Consider the following 25,240-nt stretch of genomic DNA (forward strand, 5'->3'; position numbering starts at 1 on the left):
ACTAATCACGATCAACAAAGCCGCAGAATACATAGACATTTCGAATTAAGAGCTAGCAGCAGGGCATTTGGCGACTTTAAGTGCATAAAATGTCCTTATATTAATAGCAGCAATAATAAGCGATGCAGGTTTCCATTGAGGAAAGAGATTGCAAAAAATAAGCCCATCATTATGAGAACTAAAACTTTTTTGGTAAAAGAATTGGCCACAAAAAAACGCATCTGCAGAGGTTCATATAGGGCCTCATTACAACCCTGGCGGTCAGAGACCGCCAGGGTTTTTTTTGACCATTGTACCGCCAATAGGCTGGCGGTACAATTGGCCATATTAAGACTGCAGCGGTAGCGCTGCGGTCGCACCGCTGGGACCGGCGGTTTCCCGCCATCGTTGTCGAGGCGGTTATAATCAGCCACCGCTGCCCGGGGGATTATGACTCCCCTTCCCGCCAGCCTTTCCATGGCGGTAGAGACCGCCATGGAAAGGCTGGCGGGAAGGAGAGTCGCGGGGCACCTGGGGGCCCCTGGGAGCCCCTCCACTGCCATGCACTTGGCATGGGCAGTGCAGGGGCCCCCAGTCACAGCCTCACCCTCCTTTTCACTGTCTGCACACCCGGTGCACAGCCGCAACACCGCCGGCTCCATTAGGAGCCGGCTCCAATGTTACGGCCGACATCCCCGCTGGGCCGGCAGGCGGAAACTCTGTTTCCGCACGCCGGCCCAGCGGGGATGTTGTAATGTGGCTAGTGGGATTGTGGCCGCATAGGCGGCCGCTCGGCGGTCCAACCTTGGCAGGCAGCCTATGCCGCCCGCCAAGGTTGTAATGAGGGCCATAGTGTGCAAAAAAGCCTAACATGCATAGTAGGTTGTACAGTAACAGCATCACAGGGACAACACAGGAGAGAGGCCAGCCAGGAATCTACAGTGGGAAAAGCCACTAAAAAGAAATTGTATTGAGTCTAAATCTTGTCAAATAAAATTTGTATTGCGGTTTACTTATCCAGATTAAGGGCCTCATTATGACTCTGGCAGCCAGCGGTCTATTATGAGCCAGCTGCAATGTTGATGTGACTTTTCCGCTGGGCCAGCGGAAAAGTCATAATAGGGAGCCACAAATACCGCCAGCACTGGCGGTACAGTGGCGCCCGCAGACCGCCAAAGTCGTAATGAGGGCCTAAATATGGTTCCATGACAGCTGTTAGGGAGATTTGCATGTACCTAAATACTGAAGACATGTCCAAAATGCTCAATAGTCTCTCTTCTCTGTGAGTTTCATATGCTTCTTGAAGCAACGTTTTGGACCTTAAGCCAAAAGTATGAGGGTTGTCAAATTACAGAAAGAATATATTTTTTATATATAAATAACTTTTGACATGTTTACCAGGCTCACACAATCGGCAAGCACCTCTCTGAAAAACAAAGCATTTGGGGTATTCCATATCTTTAACTATAAGAATAAAAGAAGTGGAAGATAGATTTGGTCGTCTATAGAGATCAAACCTGCTTCCATGTGTATAATGAAATTGGCAGTGTCTCTAGGGACAGCCAGTAGTCTGCACAGGAAATAGTTTTCAGCTGCCTGGAGTTTCCCCGTTGCAGCGTAACCCTGGACTCCTGCTCCATATGTCCCCACTGCAAGACATTTACTTTTGTACAATTGGGCCAAATCCCAGACCAGCTCTTGCCCCAGCATTTTTGCGAACCAGAAACTAGCATTATAAACTACCTTCATTTTTTGTGCTCTGTTAGCCAACAGACTATCCCAGCGCCCACTTACATCTAATAAAATGGCCAAGTAATTAGAAGCAGTAACTTTTGCAATCAGTCTTCCTTCAATAAAAAATGTTTGGGATTTGACATTCCTAGGACCACACAACATAGTAAAGGTTTTTTTTGCTGATTCACTTTCAATCTTAAGTTATGCATAAAATCATTAAAACAATTTAAAAGCTTTTGAAGTCTGTTTGCTGTGCACGTTAACAAAACCGCATCATCTGCATACACCACAGGGACTGCTTGAGTGCCAATCCTAGGGACCGCTTCACTGCAGTTCTTTAGGGCTATTTCTAGGGAATTTATATAAACTAAAAAGAGAAATGGGGCTAATAGACAGCCCTGCCTAACTCCCCTGGTCAACCATATTGGTGTGGTTGACCAGGGGAGTTAGGCATCTGATCGAGAATAATACACCCTTGTTGAAGATTCCCAATGTAGACTCCTAATTAGATCCAATAAAGGGGGCTCAACACCGGCCTAGCTCATTAAATCCCATAACATCTTCCTGTCCACAAGATCGAGGGCACAGGAGAGGTCCATGAAGGCCATGTGCACAAACTCCTGGCATTCATATATTTCCCTTTTATGAGCGTAAGGTTTAGGGCCTGCTCCACTGTACCCAAACTGGGGCAAAATCCATATTGAACACGGCTAAAAAAGAAATTGGCCTCTGCCCAGGCTAATAACCTTCCCAAAATAACCAGACCTAAGATCTTTGCTGTTGACTCAATCAACAAAATTGGTCTTAAACATATGGGGGAATTCCAGTCACTCTTTTTAGGTTGAGCCCGCAGGCGCTTTTTGACCTGTTGTAAGTATTCTGTGGGTTTTAACCATGCCCATCACTTTCACTCGTTCGTGGGCTTGCCTTTCAAAAGTCCCTAGATGTCATTGGAGAATGCTTTACGTTTGTCCTGCCTTGGGGCGGTTTTGTTACCGCCTTGAAGATTGACCCTGTTACATGGATAATTGCACGATTGCCGATATACTTCAGCGTGGGCAAACAATTTTTTTCTTTTGTCTCTCCCCTTCGTGCTCCATGGCAGCCTGGGCGTTCACAGCGCCAACAGCGCTGGCCAGTGCGAACTCCCATCAGCGGGATTGAAGCGCTGGTCACATTGTTCACACTGTTGCCTAATCAGACTCATTTCTTTTGGCTTTCCCCTTCACGGTCCATAGCTTTCACAAAAACACTTGATAAATGCTTTCCATAAAAACACAGAAATCCTCACATGGTACTCCCGATCCAGTGGGTGAGCCGATACTACAATATTCACTGCACTCGGGAAACTCGCCCCATAATGCTTTGCAGGCCATTACTTTTTAAAAAACATTTTTGCCCATAACTCAGCCTGTGGTGGTCCTAGGATAATAGGACGACCACCAAAATGTTCACAACAGTGTGCTCTTTCTGTCTACATCATCTTTGGGTCCCCATACTATGATAGTGGAGACCCCAAAACAATTACCCCCTACCACTATTCAGTGTCTTATTAAGCTCTCTCGTGGCTTGAACTTTTGTTTTACAGTAGGGAGTTGTTTGTGTTTTATGGGCCTTGTTTGTAATGCCATTGCAGTAAGCCTGTTAGGGCTGAAAATGTGTAATGCAATACGCTCTCTAGGGGATAAATATATGTTTACACTGCATTACTTTCTGACATTTTCTTTTCATGTGGTTCTGTTGTGTAGGGTCTAACTATATGGCTACATGACCATGTTTCTTACAAAAGCTATTTTCATTGTGGTGCCTTTTAGGGGCTGTTCTAAGCATTACAATCATCATATCATCATAGTACAATATTCACCACAACATGCTCTTTCTGTCTACATCATTTCTGGGTCCCCATGCAGTGTCTTTTTCAGTTCTTTCATGGTTGAAACTTTTGTTTTGCATCTGGCAGTAATTTTGTTTTAAGGGCCTTGTTTGATGTATCATTGCAGTAGGCCTGCTAGCCTTCACAATGTGTAATCTACTACCTCCTCTAGGAGCTAAATATATAGTTACACTGCATTACTTTCTGCCATTCTGTTCTCATGTGGTTATGCCCTCTAAGGGCTGACTATATGGTTACATGACCATGTTTCTTACAAGTGCTATTTTTATTGTGGTGTCCTCTAGGGGCTGTTCTGAGCATTATTTGCAATATTTGCAGGCACAAAAACTTGCCCTATAGTGCTTTGCAGGGAATTCATTTTAGTAACTGTTTTGCCCACAACTCAGTAGGTGGTGGCCCTAGGACAATGGGGCCACCTTCAAAATGTTCACCACAATGTGCTCTTTCTGTCTACATCATCTCTGGGTCCCCACACTACGTTAGTGGGGTCCCCAAAATAATAACCCCTTGCACCATTCTGTGTCTTTTTAGGCGCTCTCATGGTTTTAACTTTTGTTTTACAACTGTTTGTAATTTCATTGCCAGTAGGCCTGCTAGCTCTAAAAATGGGTAATGCGCTATATCCTCTAAAGGCTAAATATGTGGTTACAGTGCATTACTTTCTGACATTTTCTTTTGATTTGGTTATGCTATCTAGGGGCTAGCTATGTGGTTATATGACCATGTTTCTTACAAATGCTATTTTCATTGTGGTGTCCTCTGGGGGCTGTTCTGAGCATTACAGTCTAATGCCAAAAGTTTATTTCTGATAAAGATTTTTATCAGGTTCATATGATAATTGTATATATTTTATTAATCTATCCTTATTGCAATTGTGACCATGATTCAGGCCAAGTTAACATCCTTATTACACTATGAGTGTTTGAACACTCATGATGTGGTTGGGTGACCCTTCTAGTTTATTTCTGTTGTTACTCCTCCGTGGCTCTCTTGTGTCTTTTTTTCTGAATTATATTAGCTAGCCAGCAACTCTGATGGTGGGCTGGTGAAAGTGGTATACTATTGGAATTAGCATGGCAGATTTAAATTAGGATGCTAAATGGCAACATTTTCATTTTTGGCTGCAGATAGAGGAAGAAGGTAAATGGAAGTGCCTCACTTAAATGCAGGGCCACTGGAATTATGTGGCAGGAAAAGACCAAATTATGAGGCAGGGTTGACCAATTTATGTGTCAAGAAAAGTCCAATTATAAATTTACAATGCCAATAGCTCTAACCCAAGCACATGTGAGACCTATTGCATTGCAAATGCTTGTTTTAAAAATGGGAGAAGTTTAAAGTGCAGAAAAATGTCCTGCAAAAATGTTCAGAATATGGAATATTTTTCTGCATTTTAAATTTCTCCTACTTAAAATAATGGTTGTATTTTTCACTTATAAATATGGCACTGTGTCAAGATAATTAACCAGAAGAGTTAACTTTGTTTATTTGAATTCCCTAATACTCATAATTAAAATGTTCTCCACATTTCCAAGTGTCACATTTACAAACACTGGGCATCTTGCTCCCAGCAGCCTGGAGACATGGTACCATAATTATAACAGAAAAATACATTTGTTTAAATGGGAGGAATTTTAAGTGAAGAATCATGCTTCATAAAATATTAAGACATAATTAGCTTAATTAAAATTGGAGAAAAGGATTAAGGGTCTTGTTACAAGTTTGGCGGTCCATGGACCACCATGGTGGCGTGGTGGTCCAACCACCGTCGGAATGGCGGTCAGACTGCCTTATTACGAGTCATGTGGGCCTATAGAGCAAAGACCACTGTGGTTCCGCTGGCACCACCAGGAAGCACAGACTGCCACGGTCAGGAGGCTGCACAAACAGGCTGACAGAGCCTGTGTTGCCACCGGAACCATTACAAGGTTGCACAGAGCCAATGTGACCATGACGGTCCGACCACCACCTATCGGCCGGTGGAAACGGACTGTATAATGGGAGAGACTCACCTGCAGACAGCCTCACATGTCCGATGCCGCCATGGACCCCATCACACACATCCTGCTGCTACTCAAAGGAGTACAAAAGCAATGCCGCCGTGGACATCACAGACCGTAAGTACACACATAAACCTTAAAAACAGATCGTAGCACTGTCATCCACATCATATGGGGGGCACACTATGGACATCAAGTACACGTCCCATCCTGTACACAGTTCAAATCATACATGAAGACAGACACTTACACAATCACAACACACCCCGTTAGGGCTGCACACTCACACTGTACTGCAACACTACATAAAAACACACAGCCACTCATCTTAGGCACAGGGATACTGAAGGCTACCCAATATTGTCTCCCACATCACCAACAACACACAAACAGCACATCAATACAACTTACACACTCACATTCCACACATGTCAGGGACTGTCGTCACATACAACACACATATGTATTGATGTAGCATGGACACATGGAACACAAACAACACCACCATTACACAGCCCTGCAAAGGACACACACATCTCACACATTACAGCACAATGGAAGGGCAATGGCATACCCAATAGACAGAGAGGCAAATAGACAAAGAGCACCATACCAACAGTACCTGCACAATAGGGATGAGGCATTAGGAACACTCAGGGAAGGAGGCCGCACTGGGACACATTTCCCTTTGCACAGGCCCCTCAAACAACATGAGCACAGGAAACGGCCCTACATGTGTCTCAGGGACAAACAATACTAGACCCAAATGTCATGCCCATCTGCACAATATGAAAGAACAAATCAACAAAGCACATACAACTCTAACTGCATGGGACATACCTCTACATATACTAGCTGCAAGGAACACATAGCTAAATGGACACATGCACAGTCGAATGCAAACAAAGCTAGAACCATTGTATACACTCCATGTCTGTACAAACACAACTCAAGCTGACACACATCATATGAGTACATTAGCCATATCAGCGGACAAGTCTAACATCATACATGCTCACATTGGGCAACACAAGATGACATACTTACATGAACAAACAATACACAATGCCATGACAGCAGCACAGCCCAAAAAGTCAGATACTGCAAACCACAGCAAATGGAGAAGCAAGCAGGCTGAAACCCACACAACTGTAGGCACACAACACACAAGTCACTCAGGAAATACATTATGGAAGTAAAGGAATTGCAGGACAAATGTGTACCCAAAGCAAAACAACTCTTTGGGTTTATTTCAAAACCTCCTGAGTTTGGGACAAGGGTGGAGGGAACAGGGTAAAGATCAAGGTCAAACTAAAAACTTTATTAGAGGCACGGAGATGGTCATCAGAAGGGCTCGGGATTTGGAGGTCGAGGGAGTGGTTGTATGCTGTGTTGGTGTGGATGGCGTGGGTGCATGCTTCTGGGAGATATGCTTGTGTGTGGTGGGTGTCTTTTGGGTGGGTGAGTGAGTACGTTTGTGTGTCTTGGGGTATGGGAGGTGGAGGTGCTGGGCGGATGGAGTGGTGGATGTGTGTATGGCTGTTGTGGTGACTGCGGGTTGGCTGGATGTGGTTGATGTCTGTGTGGCTGTTGTGGTGTCTGCAGGTGTGGTGCTTGTGGTGGATGTCAGGGGGTCTATTGGAGTGGTGTCTGTGGGTATGATGGGTGTGGTAGGTGTGTCAGTGACTGTTGGTGTGGCGCCTATGGGTATGCTTGATGTTGGGTTTGTGATGCTGAGATTGGTGGGGGTGTCCAGGGAAGTTGTGAATGGTGTTGTGTCTGTGTGTGGCTGTTGTTTGCTTGTGTGCCGGTGTGTTTTGTGGTGCTGGTGTTTGTGTGTGCTCCTCTTGGGTGTTGATGTGGATATGTGCGGATCTGTCTGTATGCTTTGGGTAGGTAGGTGAACGGAGGATTTGGATTAGGAAGAGGGAGTTGGAGTTGGAGGGGGAATGGAAGTTGGGGGGCGACTGTTTGCCATCAGTGTGGAGGCCAGCCCTGAAAAGATTTCTGTAGGCCAGCAATTGCACCATGAAAGCCCTCTAGGTATACGTTGGTTTGTTGCAGTTAGTTGGCCAATCCCTGGATGGCATTCACAATGGCTGTATGACTCACAGAGATTATTCTCAGAAGGCCAGTAGCCTCTTCACTGAGGGCCACTTGGGTAACAGGGGCTGGGGCGGAGGTGCCTGCAGCGAAGGAGACGTCTCCCCTCTTGGGTGAGCAGGCACGGCCAACTGGGTGGGGAGCAACAGGGAGGACGGTGATAGAACCAGGGGTGGTGGAAAAGGATGGTACAGGGGGATGCCTGTTGGTGTGGCGCCTATGGGTAACGCCCAATAGAAAGTGTCCACTGGAGGAGGAATCCAATGATGGCACTCCCATCGCTCTCTGGGCCACTGGGTCCCTCTGTGTCACTGGTGTCTTGATCTGAGGTCCCGTGACCAGATGTGTCCCCACTCAGCTCTTCCCCGTCTCCTTCACTTGCCGGTGTCGATGCTGCAGAGACAAAAAGGAATAGGGTCATCACATGTCCATGATCACACTTGAACAGCTCTTATTAGCAAACATTACCATGATTTTAAATAGGCCCCAGGAACACACTCTACCTAAGTGGCACATATATGTGCCATACCATATGCATACCATCTGAACTGTCAACAGTTGCCCACAGGAAATTCTGGATCACAGACAACTACAATTGCATGGCTGAAGTTGTGCAAACACAATAACCATTCAACATGTAGGAGGCCTCATCAATTTCAAAGCTTTGCCCCAGGGAGCAGACCTCAATTACCTGTTGTCGTAGAATAGTAGGCCAATCCCAAATGCACAGATCCCACACAAGGTCATGCACACATTTATTTGTCACATACATAATGACCCAACATTAAGAAATGATGCTTCATTATCCTGCCATGTTGATGACAAAAGTGCATTAGTCTGGAGAAGGTGACATGGAAATACCCATGTCATACTGGAAACGTATCAACAATGTACACTTCACCAAGTGATATTTGTACCAATAGAGTCAAGGACGTAGTATTAATGTTGCTCAGCTAGGCCACACATGTGGCATGGAAATGAACACTGTAGACATCATGTGCAAGATGTCAGGGAGGGGTGTCTCAAAATACACAACACAATAAATCAGCAAGCCCCAGGGTAATCACCACTAATGATCTGACACCCCTTATAATGACACACTCTGAGCACTTCAGTAGAAGCCATTAGTCTTTTGCATCCAGGAGAGACTCAGCAATTGCAAGAACTTGTAGAATGCCCTCAATATGTTGCTCAATGGGAAGCCACATCACTTTAGCCATTTTGGTAATGCAAACCCAGATGTCTGTCTGTGGATGAATGCCTGTACCCAAACACGTGTTTTAAACAGTATTCACTCCATGATGCATGCCAACAGTCAGGGCACAAACCTTAACGATTACACATGTGCAGTGCACCTTTTGACCTGATGCCACATCAAGGGCATAGATATTCACATCGTGGCTCTAAACTCTAGGCCTACCTGTCATTTCAATCATTGCTACTGCAGTTGTACATGCCAAATTACATGCTGTAACATATGAGGGAATGTGTGAGACAATAACCAATGGTGACACACTCCTGTATGTGGCACAACATGAAATGTATCCCCATTGTAAATGTGCTATTCCACAAACAGTTTGCCATGCACTTATATGTGAGGGAATGCAGATATCATCCCATCAACATAGGTAGACCATTCATGAAAGTGCAGCTTACAAATGTTTTCTAAAGAGAAAGGGACACACGCTAACATGTGAGCACAAGGAATGTTAGCAACAAAGATGGCACATAAAAGATGTCACTGGACATTCCCCACTTACCAAGGAAACAGTAGTGATCTATAGCTGCATCCAAAGAACAATGTAAGCCCTCTCACATATATGTTGGATACCTTCACATTATATACTGCAGTGAGGCACCAGCACCCATCGTACACTGAAGAAAAACTAGCTTCTGGGTGGCAGATGCCCACATACATATTTACTCAGACACATGGCAGAGGACAGTGATACATCACCTACTTACCTTTGGCCTGGAACAATAACGAGTAGTGGTCTGTTGCATAACAATTACACACACTGCAACAACAAACAGTGCATGATTGATCAATGTACACAGCCATATGTCGTCCCTGCAGAGCTAGTGGTTTGAAGATTCCACCAAGTTTTGTTCTAGGTCCCTGATCCAAAAGGCAAGGCACATCAGTGTACAACACATGGCATGTAACACAAACAATCTCTCATCTACTGTGTGACACATGGCTCATCTCTAATTGTCGGGGGGCTCTCAGAACCTCCCTCAATCACTTGGCAATCGGACGGGCAGGAATACACCCTGTACTCACCTCCTTGTGGCTCCTCTGCTGACCTCAAACGCCCATCAAGTTCCAGATATGCCACCGCCAGAATGCAGGCCATTAGGGGGGTCATGGTCCGAGGTGCACCCTGCCCAGGTTGGGAGGACAGCCCCAGCTGGGCCCCACGATCTTCTGGGCCCAGCATCTAATGTCCTCACACCTTTTTCTGCAGTGGGTGCTGCGCCGGCTGTGGACCCCCAGGGTCCGCACCTTCTTGGCGATGGCACTCAATATTCCCTTCATTTGATGGATGTTGACCTGCATGGATACAAAAGACAAATCAAGAGATCATGTTCACAATTTTCATCACAAATGGCTGAGCCACATTCATGTCAGTAACATCAAGCTAGAACTTTCCTATTTGCCAATACTTCCCAAGTCTGACACATACAACCCAATAAGTAAAGGGCCATGACTACAGACATACATTTCCCAATCTGCAGACCAACCCACCACCCTGCTCAGGTCCTACAATAACTAACTAAGCTTATTGACATCATGTGGGACATGCTCTAGCAACCTGACTGAGATGTGAACCACTATGAGACACATCACACCTCTGTGGCTTCTGAAGGGTAAACTCCTTAGGCATGAATAGACCAACACATTTACACTCTTTGAGAATGACTTTCTGCATACAGTTCCTACAGGCTACTGCCAGAGTACAAACTCAAACATCACATATGGGCCTGGTGCCTGATGGGTACAGAAAGTGTCTAGCCTGTCTATGTATGGACATTTGCAATAACTAATGCAGACTCATGCCACTTCAGAGGGTGGGGATCTGTGTTATGTGTCTGTACCACAGAAAACGCTTTTGGACATATGTATCCATTGTACAGAGATGGCATCCAGCAAACAAAGGCATGCATTGCCCTGTTTCTGTTCTGCTATGTGACCAGACTACCGAGTCACATATCATGGTCTCCCAGGAATCAACACACTGTCTGTACTGTGGAAATGTCAGTTATGCAATACGTCTGCACAGGACAAATATGACCTGTGTGAAGGTGACAAGAGGGCTGTGGGAATAAGGGACCTACCATGAGTCAGAGACACATATGACACAGACACAGATGTGCTAAGTGCACATCTGTCACAGATCAGTAACTCACCACTGTGCCAATTCCTAATCTGATCAAAGGAATGAGGCATTCTGGGCAGTATATTACACCAGAGCCTCATATTGGCCACATGACAGGATCTGCTGGGGTACGAGGAGTGGGGACAGTGCCGCAGTTGAATAGCCACAGTGACTCTACCCCAACCTAGACTAGGACCCATACTGGGAGATACATGTGACAGGCCCTGGTCTCTGCAGGCTGAGCAGACAGAACCTACATGACACTACAGTCCCATCACTTCTATGCATTGCAGTACATCATTTAGCCAACAGCAACTTGGCATGTGGTGTGTGGCAACTTGAAGGGCAGAAAGAGTGATGACACACCTTACAAACAACAGTCTAGAAAGGACAGATGTGTGAAGAAATCTCAGTGGAAACATACAGTTAACTCACATTACTCACAACTGACACATGCAACGTGCATACTCAGCTCATACTGTCATGCACATATATAGTGTCTCACATATACAACAATCATGAGGAAAGGGATGTCAGTGGATGGCTTTACTGTCACCTCACCAAGTTATGTGCATCCAACACACAGTGGATCTAGGAGCACCAAAAAACACACACAACAATTTGAATGAACTTGTCAGAGTCACCAGATCCTTGGGGTCTGCGCACGTTCCCAACATGTCCACCACAAGACAGCTCCAATACTCTGATTAGAATGTCACAGATTCTAAGAGATTACAAGAGGGGAAAAGGGGATTAGGTAGGGAACAGCTGGGAAGGAGACCTGTAGGAAGCAAAAGGTTATAACACACAATATCAAGATTATATCATATAATTCTTTACTAGACTATGGTTTCTAAGCATTGTCATACTGTAACCATGGATAACTTAAGCATGGTCTAAATAACTAGGCCTCAAGACGTCTGGTTACCTGGAAATGAATTAAGAATGATGAATACAACTTCTCAATTAATCTCTTGAAAATGAAAATTTGCCACATTGACTAGAAACATAAGAACCCTCTAGAATTATGTTTTCAAAATCAAACATAGGGGGTCATTCCGACCTTGGCGGCCCCCATTCTGACATTCCCGCTGGGCCGGCGGGCGCAAACCAAGTTTGCGCCCGCCGGCCCAGCGGGAATGAGGCCGCAACACAGGAGCCGGCTCCGAATGGAGCCGGCGGTGTTGCGGCCGTGCGACGGGTGCAGTTGCACCCGTCGCGCTTTTCACTGTCTGCTAGGCAGACAGTGAAAAGTAGGCCAGGGCCCTGTTAGGGGGCCCCTGCACTGCCCATGCCAGTGGCATGGGCAGTGCAGGGGCCCCCAGGGGCCCCAAGACACCCCTTACCGCCAGCCTCTTCCTGGGGGTGAAAACCGCCAGAAACAGGCTGGCGGTAAGGGGGTCATAATCCCCAGGGCAGAAATGACGGAAAACCGCCGGCCCTGGCGGTCCGACCGCGGTTTTACCGCCACGGTCAGAATGAGGAAAAAAGCACCGCCAGCCTGTTGGCGGTGCTTGCGGTCATAATGGCCCTGGCGGTCTCGGACCGCCAGGGTCAGAATGACCCCCATAGTCTTTTTGCATGAGGACAAAGAAATAATCTGAACTTTTTCTGAAACACCATAGGAGTTGTATCAAGGGACTTATTATGCACATATAATGTAACATCTAGAATTCTAACACTTAATTTGTAAATGCAGAAACATGAATTGCGCACATTGCTGATTTCAACAAGAATATGCAAATGCCCTGAAATGGTCGCACACACTGCAAACGATCTGAAACATCAAGTTTAACTGCGGGAAATGAATCGCGCGTCTTGTCGATTCGAACGTCACCCTGTAAGTGTCAAAAAATGATTGTGCGCAATGAGCATCAAGAGTTACACACAAGGAAATGAATCACGCATCTTGCCGATTCGAATGCCACAATGTAAATGCCATGAAATGGTCGCGCACAATGAATATCATGAGTTAAGCACAAGAAATGAATTGCGTGTCTTGCCGATTCGAAAACCACCATGTAAATGCCATGAAATGGTAGCGCACAATGAATATCATGAATTAAGCACAAGAAATGAATTGCGCGTCTTGCCGATTCAAAAACCACCATGAAAATGCCATGAAATGGTAGCGCACAATGAACATCATGAGTTAAGCACAAGAAATTAATTGCGCGTCTTTCCGATTAGAATGCCACCATGTGAATGCCAAGAAATGGTAGTGTACAACGAATATCACTAGTTCAACACAAAAAATGAATCGTGCGTCTTGCCGATTCGAATGCCACTATGCGAATGCCAAGAAATGGTAACACACAATGAATATCACTAGTTAAGCACAAGTAATGAATCGCGCGTCTTGCTGATTGGAATGCCACCATGTGAATGCTAAGAAATGGTAGCTGTAGGAAGTTGGCTCTGTATGCACTATTTCAAAGTAAGAAATAGCATGCACAGAGTCCAAGGGTTCCCCTTAGAGGTAAGATAGTGGCAAAAAGAGATAATTCTAATGCTCTATTTTGTGGTAGTGTGGTCGAGCAGTAGGCTTATCATAGGTTAGTGTTAAGCATTTGTTGTACACACACAGGCAATAAATGAGGAACACACACTCAAAGACAATTCCAGGCCAATAGGTTTTTGTATAGAAAAATATATTTTCTAAGTTTATTTTAAGAACCACTGCTCCAAGATTTACAATCAATACTTCAAATGAACGGTACTTCACTTAGGCATCATAGGAACTTTGAATCAGCAAAATAGCATGTACAGTTTTGGCAAAAAATGGCAATAAGCTATTTTAAAACTAGACAGTGCAAATTTCAACAGTTCCTGGGGGAGGTAAGTGTTTGTTAGTTTTGCAGGTAAGTAAACCACCTACAGGGTGGTAACAAAGTTGGGTCCAAGGTAGCCCACCGTTGGGAGTTCAGGGCAACCCCAAAGTTACCACACCAGCAGCTCAGGGCCGGTCAGGTGCAGAGGTCAAAGTGGTGCCCAAAACGCATAGGCTTCAATGGAGAAGGGGGTGCCCCGGTTCTAGTCTGCCAGCAGGTAAGTACCCGTGTCTTCGGAGGGCAGACCAGGGGGGTTTTGTAGGGCACCGGGGGGCACACATGTCAGCACAAAAAGTACACCCTCAGCGGCATAGGGGCGGCCGGGTGCAGTGTGCAAACAGGCGTCGGGTTCGCAATAGGTTTTAATGGGAGACCCAGGGGTCTCTTCAGCGATGCAGGAAGGCAAGGGGGGGGCTCCTCGGGTAGCCACCACCTGGGCAAGGGAGAGGGCCACCTGGGGATCGCTTCTGCACTGGAGGTCGGATCCTTCAGGTCCTGGGGGCTGCGGGTGCATTGTCTGTAGCAGGCGTCGGGTTCTTAGAAGCAGGCAGTCGCGGTCGGGGGGAGCCTCTGGATTCCCTCTGCAGGCGTCGCTGGGGGGGTTTAGGGGGGTCAGCTCTGGCTACTCACAGGGTCACAGTCGCCGGGGAGTCCTCCCTGTAGTGTTGGTTCTCCGCAGGTCGAGCTGGGGGCGTCGGGTGCGGAGTTGAAAGTCTCACGATTCCGGCGGGAAACGTGCAGTCCTTTAAAGTTTGTTTCTTTGTTGCAAAGTTGTTTCTTCTTTGGAACAGAGCCGTTGTCCTCTGGAGTTCTTGGTCCTTTTAGATGCAGGGTAGTCCTCTGAGGCTTCAGAGGCTGCTGGACCCTGGGGGACGCGTCACTGGTGCAGTTTTTCTTGAAGTGGGGAGACAGGCCAGTAGGGCTGGGGCCAAAGCAGTTGGTGCCTCCGTCTTCTCTGCAGGGCTTTCAGGTCAGCAGTCCTTCTTCGTCTTCAGGTTGCAGGAATCTATCTTGCTTGGTTCTGGGGCCCCTAAATACTCAATTTAGGGGGGTGTTTAGGTCTGGGGGCTACACCCTCTTTGTGCCTCCTCCCTGAGGGGAGGGGGGCACATCCCTAATCCTATTGAGGGAATCCTCCATCTGCAAGATGGAGGATTTCTAAAAGTCAGTCACCTCAGCTCAGGACACCTTAGGGGTTGTCCTGACGGGCCAGTGACTCCTCCTTGTTTTTTCTCATTATCTCCTCCGGCCTTGCCGCCAAAAGTGGGGCCGTGGCCGGAGGGGGCGGGCATCTCCACTAGCTGAAATGCCCTGTGGCACTGTAACAAAGGTGGTGAGCCTTTGAGGCTCACCGCCAGGTGTTACAGTTCCTGCAGGGGGAGGTGAGAAGCACCAGCACCCAGTACAGGCTTTGTTACTAGCCACAGAGTGACAAAGGCACTCTCCCCATGTGGCCAGCAACATGTCTGGTGTGTGGCAGGCTGGCAAAACTAGTCAGCCCACACTGGAAGTCGGGTATGTTTTCAGGGGGCATCTCTAAGATGCCCTCTGGGGTGTATTTCACAATAAAATGTACACTGGCATCAGTGTGCATTTATTGTGCTGAGAAGTTTGATACCAAACTTCCCAGTTTTCAGTGTAGCCATTATGGTGCTGTGGAGTTTGTGTGTGACAGACTCCCAGACCATATACTCTTATGGCTACCCTGCACTTACAACGTCTATGGTTTTGCTTAGACACTGTAGGGGCATAGTGCTCATGCACCTATGCCCTCACCTATGGTATAGTGCACCCTGCCTTAGGGCTGTAAGGTCTGCTAGAGGGGTGACTTATCTATGCCATAGGCAGTGTGAGGTTGGCATGGCGCCCTGAGGGGAGTGCCATGTCGACTTAGTCATTTTCTCCCCACCAGCACACACAAGCTGGCAAGCAGTGTGTCTGTGCTGAGTGAGGGGTCTCCAGGGTGGCATAAGACATGCTGCAGCCCTTAGAGACCTTCCCTGGCATCAGGGCCCTTGGTACCAGGGGTACCAGTTACAAGGGACTTACCTGAATGCCAGGGGTGCCAATTGTGGAAACAAAGGTACAGTTTTAGGGAAAGAACACTGGTGCTGGGGTCTAGTTAGCAGGCCTCAGCACACTTTCAAATCATAACTTGGCATCAGCAAAGGCAAAAAGTCAGGTGGTAACCATGCCAAGGAGGCATTTCCTTACAGTAGCACACAATGAATATCACGAGTTAAGCACAAGAAATGAATTGCACGTCTTGCCAATTCAAATGCCACCATGTGAATGCCAAGAAATGGTAGCACACAATGAATATCATGAATTTAGCACAAGAAACAAGAAATGGTAGCCCACAATGAATATCACGAGTGAAGCACAAGAAATGAATAGCGCGTCTTGCCTATTCGAATGCCACCATGTGAATGCCAAGAAATGGTAGCGCACAATGAATATCAGGAGTTAAGCACAAGAAATTAATTGCATGTCTTGCTGATTCGAATATCAGCATGCAAATGCCAGAAAACGCCAAGCATGCATTCACACGCACAAAGTAAAATCTTTTATCATGCAAATTAGGCCCAAGAACTCTAAAGCCTTCGAGAACGGGATCGGGGGCCCAGCCCGACCTCCGTCTTACCGCCCTGCTCAAGGATCACCAACATAGTGAAAGGCAAGGCCTGGAAAATCAAAGTAGGCCTCCGGAAACAGGAGCTCAGGAAGTTTCTGCTGCTCTGCACTGGGACCTCTAAATAGTGAACACGTAGAGCTGGGCTGGCTCCCTTATATAGAGTCTTGGCCCAGCCCACAAATCACACCCACTCATGCTGCAACGGAAGCTTCTAGTAGGCCGTAGAAAGGGACCACACCCTGACACACTCTGAAAGCCTGCAGCAATACATAGCAAATTTACAGTATTTATAAGCACCTTGAATATAAGTCTTCAGGATTAAACTCTGTAATGCAAAAGGTTAAACAACAGCACATCAGCATAATGCATGAATTACGTTATCTGGGAAGTGCTGGGTTTTTGCATTCCAGTCGCCCGTAGAGCGCGGCACTGCCCTGATATTGACAGAACTCAACATATGACACTGACCACCAATACCTGGACATTGACCCTCCCATTGATGCCACACAGACCACACCTACAGGCACATGAGTATTCAATCTGGCACACATGGGCACACTCTAGCCTGTGAGGAGGGAAAGGATGGTGAAGTACAGAGAAAACTGTGCGCATGAGGCACTTACCTGCTCCTCTGGTGCACCATAGAGCTGTTCATACTGGGGTAGGACCTTGTTAACCAGCCTCTCCAGCTCCTCGGGAGCAAGACTGGGGCCCTATCACCTGCTGGACATGGCATAATTACTCCCAGAGGCAGTACATGGCAGCTCGGTAATGGAGGTGTTGCTGGCAGCAGTGTCAGGAATCAAGTGAGGGAATCTGCAGAACATGACGGTCACGTCCGCCACGTACGTAGTCATCACTGCCGGCAGACACAGCCGTTGGCCCGCGACCGCCACTTGCAACAACTGCCGAAGCCTAATTATTCAGCACCCATCCAGGATACAAACGACCATTAGCCAGCTCTTCTAGGTAAACATAAAGAATTTATTAGAGATAGAAAGACATGTACATGGAGGATGCTCGGTACTAGTTGTACACAAACAGCCTAATTAAAGGAAGTAATACACGATCTTTTATAGTATTAACCACAAACATAATTCAACGTTCTATTGGTTCTTTGACATTGACGTATGATTATTTCTCCATTATGGCTGACATCACGTACTCAGACTGGTACTTTCCAGAAGGGATATTGCTTCAGTTAGCATGCAATGACAATGATATTTCATGGTGGCTGTTCAGAGAGCAAGCCTTGCAACATAATGCGTTCCTAGCGGTATTGAATTACATTTGTAGGCCTCTTTACTTAATGATAGGCCTGTGCAGAGATTCTCATTGTGTATCACAGGGGCCACTAGGCATAGCATACCTAAGAACTGTAAAATGCGATTCCACACAACGTTAGCCTATGGCTGTGTCTGCTGCAGTTTCAACCGCCTAGCGCCATGACGACTTCCGCTGGCGGTCACAGGCGGTTCTAATGTCCAGTGGAGAAGGTCAGGCAGCTGCCATTTTAGAGGGCTGAAATGCAGTATTGGGCTTCCAAAACTGTGTCAAACCTCTGAAAATGTTGTTTTGAGCACACAAACATGCTTATCCTGTCTTGTCATGTAGGTCCTACTACTCAAACACCATTGTAGTATTTTGCAGGGCACAGATGGCAATTTCAGTGTGGCACAGTACACTCCTGTAAAAGGTCATTTTTTGCGGTCAGGACATCCAGTCAAATTCCAAGGGGCATTTGTGATGCACATTTTTGATTTAGGTCCAGATACATGATGTCTACACATGTGTGGCAAACCAGAGGGTCACATGTGTCCCTTGTGTTATTATCAGCTGTGATGTGTACCTTTTGCCATTTCCACTCCTTCTAAATTGTCTTGTCACATATTATCATTGACATGCATCATGCATGCAGCTGGGGACGCAATGACTAATGTCAGAACTCATTTCTTGTCATATATAGGTACCCAGGGAAAGGGAAGATGCGACAACCACCTGTCTACCATTCACTGGCAGACCTTCAGACCATGGAAGAACAACACATAATTCTCCTTTAACGTCTGAATCGGCAAACAATAGTGGACTTGTGATGTCAGTTGGAGCCAGATCTGATGCCAGCTATTAGTTATCCAACCAGCATGCCATCCATTGTATCATATCAGTGTTGCACTTCCTAGCAAAAGGGTCCTTCCAACATACAGTGGCCCGATCTGCTTGTATGTCCCAAGCTATATTCAGTCTGGTGCTGAAGGATGTACTCCCAGCAATGCTGAAACACATTGACAGCTACATTCAGTTTCCCCAACGTGAGGAGTTAGCCCATGTGAAGGTTGACATTTGTGGTTTTGCATGCATCCCACATGTGGTGGGCACTATTGATGGCACACATGCTGGCTTGGTCCCACTGCATGCCAATGAACAAGTATGCCACAACAGAAAGTACTTCCATTCCATCAACGTCCAAGATGTATATTTGGCGGACCTATATATATATAGGTCTGTGCCCGTTATCAGGGTTCAGTCCATGATTCATTCATTATGCAGAACAGCACTATCCGCCAGCTGATGTCACGACTGTACCGAGAGAGGGCCGGGCTGGTTGGTAAGTCACATCTTCCTGTTTGTGTGTGTGCAATGTCTGGTGCCACAATTCTGATAAGAGGGACTCAGTGTTGCACATATGCTCCATTCCTTAACAGGACTCTCTGCATATCCAAACCATCCTTGGTTGTTGATGCCACTAAGAAATACAACTACGCCAGGGGAAGTCCGCTTCAATGAGGCCCTTGGAAGAACAAGGCGGGTAGTGGAGCGGGTTTTCGGGCTCCTGGAGGTCAGATTTAGACATCTGGACCACACTGGAGGAGCCCTCCTCTACTGACCCGGAAAAGTGTGTCAGGTCATTGTGCATGCTGGATGCTCCACCACATTACCCTACGAAGGAAAATCCCGTACATTACAAAGGAGGGGGAGCTTGCAGTGCCACTGGATGAGCCTCCTGAAATGCCAAGTGATGATGACAGTAGTGAAGAGGAAGGAGCTGACTTGCGGGAAGATCTCATCATTAGCACCTTTTCTTGAGTGTAAGTATTTCACATGATGTAATGTCTGTAACTGTACAAAGAACTGTTGTCAGAATGCATGGAGTAGAGTGTTTTGGCAAAACACTGGGGAGCTAATGCTCTGCAATATTCAGCCAAAGGGGGCTTGAAGAGTTAACCTTTTTGACATATCCCCAGCCTTGATGTAGCTGTTTGTTTGTATTAGTCTCATTGTAATGTAATTTCCTTTCCTGATGTCTGCTTTGTGATTTGTGTAATAGGTATGTTTTCAAGCAAATACTCCTTGTTTTTTTTTTCACGTACCATCACCATAACATCCTCATGTGGGCATGTCAGAGTTGTGACATTGGCAGGTATCCGATGCTGTTCCAACATAGGAAGTGGACATGGATTATTCCAAGTAATGAAGGTCACAGATTTGGTGAGTATGAGACCAGTGCCAAGGCAGCGTGAACAGTGTTTGAGTGAAAGGTCTGAAGTGCACATTATACTTATTTTTTGTGCTGAGTTGGGCCGATTGCATCATGTGTGTGATCACGTGGGCATGAAATATGTTGTCATCAAGTACAACCAAGACATTCACCCTTCACATAGGTTAAACACTCTTCTTCTATGACCCGTATGTAGTTGTAGTTGTGTTTCATCATGGCAGGCCCAGTGCCTGTGCCACAACACTGACATATGCCTGTGTCATACCACCAGATGCATGGTCATTGGATTACGATGGACCTGTGATCAGGGACTGTTGTACTGCCCTTTATCTGTACGTTGGTTTATGTGATGTTGGATTTCTTCTGTTTGGTATGTGATAAGGCTCAAGCTGGTGACACCGTTCACTTCTCTGTTTGCCTATTCTACAGGACAATGTCTGACAAGGCCCTTCCTTTTGTGGTCTGGGGGGCTGTACTTTGGGATATCTACCTTGACACAATATGAGTCAGCCATTCTTGGCTATGACAGTCCAGATATATCGACAGCCTATGTGCTGTACAATGAAACAAAATGTTTATTGTGACCGGACACTTGTAGCAATGTGTTAGTGTGACATGCTAGTAATGAAAGTCAAAGTCAAATCGATCTTTATTCAGATATTACTCCATGAAGATATACAATTTCTTTTAAAAAGCAAAAATAACATAATATGGGGGATGCCCTCGAAGGACATTTATCTTGGGGCCCTGAACCTGGGGTGGAACTACGTCCCCCAGGTTCCATTGCTGCTAACGTGTGCTTCATAAGTACTGTTCTACTCCTGCAGCACAGGACATGCCCAGGCATGCACCCGGGCCAAGACAGGCCCGTCTTTAAGATGTGTCTTAAGGCTTGACTTATCTGTCTACACACCTTGTTGTTTACTACTTTGCAATCCAGAGATGGGGAAACGAAAGGCTCTTACTCATGTTAGTGGCTCAAAAAAATCAAGGAAACAGTCCAAAAACAAAAAGAGTCTCATATCTAACCAAGGAAGCCACTCCTTGGAATACATAGAGGGGGTCATTCTGACCCTGGCGGTAAAAGGCAGTTACCGCCGGTCAGAAGACCGCCATAACGCCGCCGCGACCGCGGTAACCCGCCAGGGTCATTCTGACCCACAACTGGCAAACCGCCAAAAACCCGACCCCCACTGAAGGCCGCCACATCAGCGGTCAGCGATAAACTGGAGATGACCAAACCTCCACCGTCACGCCAACAGAAATACGCCCATGCCATTACGACCCACGAATCCACGCAGCGGTCTTTCAACCGCGGTATCCCATTGGCGGTACACACCGCCACGGTCAAAATACACACACATCTAAAAAACACTGCCACATTGGACAATTACAAATACACACACCTGATACACATACAAACACCACTCCCACACAATCAATACGATATAAAACACACACCCACATCACCCACAAACCCCCACAAATCGAAATTCAGAGACAAGGCGCAATACACAGAGAGAGAGCACAGGGAACGCAAACCACAACACACACAGGAACCCAACATCATCCCCCACACTACATCTGCGCACAAAACACCACACACCACTACACTCATCACCACAAACACCACCCCACACCTCATCCACACCACCCCATGGCACCCCAAAGACACCCCAGGTTCTCGGACCAAGAACTCAGGGTCATGGTGGAGGAAATAATTAGGGTAGAGCCCCAGCTCTTCGGCACACAGGTGCAGCACACCACAATAGCCAGGAAGGCGGAGCTATGGCAAAGGATCGTCGACAGGGTCAACGCTGTGGGACAGCATCCCAGAAATCGGGAAGACATCCGAAAGCGCTGGAACGACCTACGGGGGAAGGTGCGAACGATGGTGTCAAGACACAACATCGCTGTGCAGAAGACTGGCGGCGGACCCCCACCCACTCCACCCGAATTCACAGCATGGGAGCAAGAGGTCTTGAACATCCTGCATCCTGAGGGCCTCGCTGGAGTAGGCGGAGGAATGGACTCTGGTAAGTCTAATCTCAACTACTTCACCCCCCCCCAACCACCAGCATGCCAACCCACACCCCCACCCTCACCCCAACTCCCCAGCACATATCCTCCCTGCTAATGTCTCACCAGCACAACCCATCCAAACCAACACCAACCCCTGAATGCCAACACAAACCATGGACACCCATCACCTAAGCATGACCACTGCACATACCCATCCCCCCCCCCAAACCACCCTCACAACTCCTCCCACAAGGGAATGCCAGCACTGGGGGACAAGGGCACCCACAAATCGCACGCCATGGCACACACAGAAGCAATAACCATACTCTTTTACCCCTGTAGGGCCCGAACGCCAACACACCGGCCCGGAGGGTCCAGAAATGTCCATCCCACCCCCAGAACAGGCCCCCAGTGATGACAGCAGCTCTGTCGACCTAGAACCTGATGACCAGCCCGGACCATCGGGGACCTCTAGACAGTCGGTTCCCCTCAGGCAGCCACAGGCCACAGCAGACCTACCCCCCTCTGGAAACCCCAGCACAGCACCCACCCAGCGGGCCCATGCCTCTGTCTCCAGGACAGGTCAAGCAGCGGTGTGTCTACCACTACAGGGCACCCAGGGCAACCCACCACACCAACAACAACAGGGACCTGGGGGCAGTGGTAGTGGGCACACCGGCCAGGGGACAGAGGCCCAGGAACAAAGGGGAACTGGGAGGGCTGCTGTGCGACAGAGGGAGGACAGGCCTAGGGAACCCACTGTCCAAGAGGCCCTCACCACCATCATGGGAGCGTACCACCACTCCCAAGAGACGATGGCGACGGTCCTGGCCAGGTTCGAGGAGATCCAGGCCATGCAGGAGGGCCAGTACATTGGGTTCCGGGAAGAACTGCGCAGCATCAGTTCCGCAATGGGTACAATCATGGTGGCACTCAACCAGATTGTCACCACATTGCAGGACCATGTGGCCCCCCAAAGGGCCCCTGCCATTAGCATGGAGGAAGAACAGCACACCACCTCCGCCGGTGCTAGTGGTCAGGAGGCCCCGACACAACAGCAACGGGCCACCCGGACCCCACCCCCTGCAGAACATGAACCACCCCGCAAGAAAGGCCTGAGACCTAGGAAGAAGACAGAGTAGGATGTCAAGACCCCCGCCATGCACGGATCCCCCCGGATGACATCCCACTGTCCCACTTGTTCACCCTGTCCAACCTTGAACTGCCACTGCTCCACCTTCCACAGGCATATGGACAATGCACCTGTGCGAACGAGACTCTGGACTCTGCCATGGACATGCCTCCACCATCACCCATCACCCTTTTTGAACTATACACCAATTTTTGCACTTGAATAAACACAATTATTGCACAAAAACCATCTGGAGTCTGCTATTTATTATTTTTAAACCAAATGTATTCGATATAACCAACCAAAAATTTCCAATTACATTGTGATGACAACATACCAGTGTCACACAGCGGTAGTCCATGGGGAAATAAACCAGAGGGCACTCCGTGGGGACCAGATCACTGAAATAGGAAGGCAAAATCACAACTAAGTTACCATACATTGGGCTGAAAGGTCAGACAGTAGAGAGCCAGTACTGTTACAGATATAATAAAATGCAGGAGTAGATTCTTACCCATGTGTTACTGGAAATACTGCAGTATCACTCTGTCCCTGTTGTCTGTGTCGTCCTCTTCGTCTTCCTCCTCTTCACTCTCCGCAGGCTCCACAGCGGCCACAACACCACCATCTGGACCATCCTCCTGCAGGAAAGGCACCTGGCGTCGGAAAGCCAGGTTGTGAAGCATGCAGCAGGCCACGATGATATGACACACCTTCTTTGGTGAGTACATTAGGGATCCACCTGTCATATGCAGGCACTTAAACCTGGCCTTCAGGAGGCCGAAGGTCCGCTCGATCACCCTCCTAGTACGCCCATGGGCCTCATTGTACCGTTCCTCTGCCCTTGTCCTGGGATTCCTCACTGGGGTCAATAGCCAAGGCAGGTTGGGGTAACCAGAGTCACCAATTAGCCACACACGCTGTCTCTGTAGCTGTTCCATCACATAAGGGATGCTGCTATTTCACATGACGTACGCGTCATGCACTGACCCTGGGAACTTGGCATTTAAATGGGAGATGTACTGGTCAGCCAAACAGACCACCTGGACATTCATCGAATGATAACTTTTTCGGTTCCTGTACACCTGCTCATTGTCTTTTGGGGGGACCAAAGCCACACGGGTACCATCAATGGCACCAATGATATTGGGAATGTGTCCAAGGGCATAGAAATCACCCTTCACTGTAGGCAAGTCACCCACCTCAGGGAATATGATGTAGCTCCGCATGTATTTCATCAGGGCAGACAACACTCTGGACAATACCTTTGAAAACATAGGCTGAGACATCCCAGATGAAATGGCCACTGTAGTTTGAAATGATCCACTAGCCAAAAAATGGAGTACTGACAGCACCTGCACTAGAGGCGGAATCCCTGTGGGTTGGCTGATGGGTGACATCAGGTCTGGATCCAGCTGGGCACACAGTTCCTGTATAGTGGCAGTGTTGAGTCTGTAGGTGAGTATGACATGTCGTTCTTCCATTGTTGACAGGTCCACCAGCGGTCTGTACACGGGAACATTCCTCCGTCTCCTCGCAAGTCCCAGCGGACGGTGCCTAGGAAGGACAACATGGAGCACAGAGTCAATCAACCCACAGGTAAGTTCCCACAGCCTGCACAGTACACAAATCTCTCTGGATTGAATGGCTTGTATGAGTGTCGATGTAAGGCCTAGCCATGTGTGACGCAGTAGGAATTAAGCCATGTGGGCCCTTGAAATGGCGGCTGCCTGACCTGTGAAGTGTGACAATGTGAAGTGAGGTCATTGCGCTGGCGTGGCATGCCGTGGCGGTAGGCGGTCGGAGACCGCGGTGCAAAGCAGCATTGGTTAGCATTGAACCCTATGGGTTTCAGGAGCCAATGACGATGTGCGCCGGCGGTCGCGGTACGCACCGCCGCGGGCGTGACCGCCATTTTCTCTCTGCTTAATCACACGAGACCTGAGCATCAACAGGAGAGGACCTATACTGCAAGTGCTGCTGTGACCTCGGTCTGGAAGTGACAATGGCTGCTGCGACTGGGGAAAGGGCCCC

Source organism: Pleurodeles waltl, chromosome 12, assembly GCF_031143425.1.
Source record: "Pleurodeles waltl isolate 20211129_DDA chromosome 12, aPleWal1.hap1.20221129, whole genome shotgun sequence".
NCBI lineage: Eukaryota > Metazoa > Chordata > Amphibia > Caudata > Salamandridae > Pleurodeles > Pleurodeles waltl.